This window comes from Schistocerca gregaria, chromosome X (genome assembly GCF_023897955.1).
Source record: "Schistocerca gregaria isolate iqSchGreg1 chromosome X, iqSchGreg1.2, whole genome shotgun sequence".
Taxonomy (NCBI): Eukaryota; Metazoa; Arthropoda; class Insecta; order Orthoptera; family Acrididae; genus Schistocerca; species Schistocerca gregaria.
Window position 1 is genome coordinate 417,079,401 of NC_064931.1, and position 1,951 is coordinate 417,081,351.

General features: G+C 47.9%; 1 pseudogene; it reads left to right on the forward strand.

The window, feature by feature from the left end:
• The first annotated feature begins 1,627 nt into the window (after positions 1-1,627).
• LOC126299626 (5S ribosomal RNA) lies at positions 1,628-1,745 on the forward strand (annotated as a pseudogene).
• Positions 1,746-1,951: the final 206 nt, after the last annotated feature.

Consider the following 1,951-nt stretch of genomic DNA (forward strand, 5'->3'; position numbering starts at 1 on the left):
ACTACTTAAACCTAACTAACCTAAGGACATCACACACATCCATGCCCGAGGCAGGATTTCGGACCTGCGACCGTAGCAGTGGCGCGGTTGCGGACTGAGCGCCTAGAACCGCTAGACCAAAACTGCAGAGTAAGGAGGAAGGGATCGATTTCTGTGGCAGAACCATCTTCTGAACCATGCGCCCGAAGGTTGGGCGCTGGTGAAGGCTGCTCAGGGGTAACGGTGTGGGATGCAGGCGACGTGTCTGAAAAATGCATATCTATGGCAGTATCACAGTAATCACGAAAATAAAATTGGATTTGGTGCCGTCTATGAGAACCCTTTCGCCGCCAATGGTGTAATGAGCCCGGTCGATCGACTGAAAGACATCTCCGAGTTCCCAGATGTGGGGTTTCTTACATAGACGCTAAAAAGAAAGGAAGGTGGTCATTCTTGTGGAATCTCGTTGCGAAGTATGCCCCTGAAGCAAAATGCCGAGGGTCAAATAAATGCAGCAAAGTGACGAAGAACATGTAGCAGGTTATGCCGGCTAAGTGTTGGCAAGGGGCATCTTGCGAAATGTGCTGGCAAAAATTTACTCTCGAGTGCGAATCACATCTTGAAGGTGCGAACGAAACGCTCTGCTTCACCGTTCGATTATGGGGAGAACAGAGCCGTCTGGATACCTTGAATTCCATTTTGTTGGCAAAATAATTGAATTTACATCGAGAAAAGCTGCTGGCGATTGTTTGAAATAATTGTTTGAGGCCTACTTCTAAACAAAAAACAGAAGCGTGTGCTTTAATTTCGCTAGTTCTGGTTGTCGAATTCATAGGACTGACAAATAGATATTTATTGTATGCATCGACGATAATTCTCTACAGTGTGTTCCAGAAATGGCGAGAAAAATCAATAAGGATGTAACAATTAGGTCGGGGGTAATTGAAATCATCTTTGCGTGGGGCTGCGTGGTTGTCAGCGCATGCGTTGCAGTGGGCAGTCAACTGTTGAACTGGCTTTTCAACACCGAATAACTTGTAATGCTGGCATGCCAATTGCTCAGTTTTAACTGTTCCCCAAAGCTCTCTCCGTAAAAGTGACAAAACGTTTTGCTGCAGGGATGAGGAAACCAGGACTCTCGTTTGTTCAATAGGAATATGCAATAAAATCCCACAATTGTGAAGAGAAAGCCTGATATTGCTGTGCGTGGTATTTTCGTATTAATGGGTCTGAAACTGAGCTCTGATAACGGGGGCAGGCCGTATGAACGTAGTAGGTAGTAGGTAAGCAGCTGTAGCGACTGATGCTTTTCGGTTGCTTGTGGATCCGCCAACAGTCCACGGGAAAAGTTTGGTGAGCTTACGAATTAGATTGATCAGTATGAAGATAAGTAGCTTGTGATGTGTTGAATTCCGAATCATTGACCGTACATAAGCGAGAGAGAGTGTCTGGGTTTGCATGCTGTGCTATAGGGTAATAAAGAATTTTGTATTGGTAACTCGAAAGAAGTAATGACCAACGTCAGGCCTTCTGTGCTGTTCGATCAGGCACATCTGTCGCTGGATGAAAAAGTTCAGCTAACAGCTTATGACCAGTCACGAGAAAAACTCTTCTGCCAGGCAGATACTGATGGATTTTCGTAACGGCTGCCAACGGCCTTGCTGCAGTGGTAACACTGGTTCCCATCAGATCACTGAAGTTAAGCGCTGTCGGGCTGGGCTAGCACTTGGATGGGTGACCGTCCGGTCTGCCGAGTGCTGTTGGCAAGCGAGGTGCACTCACCCCTTGTGAGGCAAACTGAGGAGCTACTTGACTGATAAGTGGCGGCTCAGGTCTCGTGTACTGACATACGGCCGCGAGAGAGGTGTGCTGACCACATGCCCCTCCATGTCCGCATCCAGTGACGCCTGTGAGGTGAGGATGACACGGCGGCCGGTCGGTACCGTTGGACCTTCCAAGACCTGTTCGGACG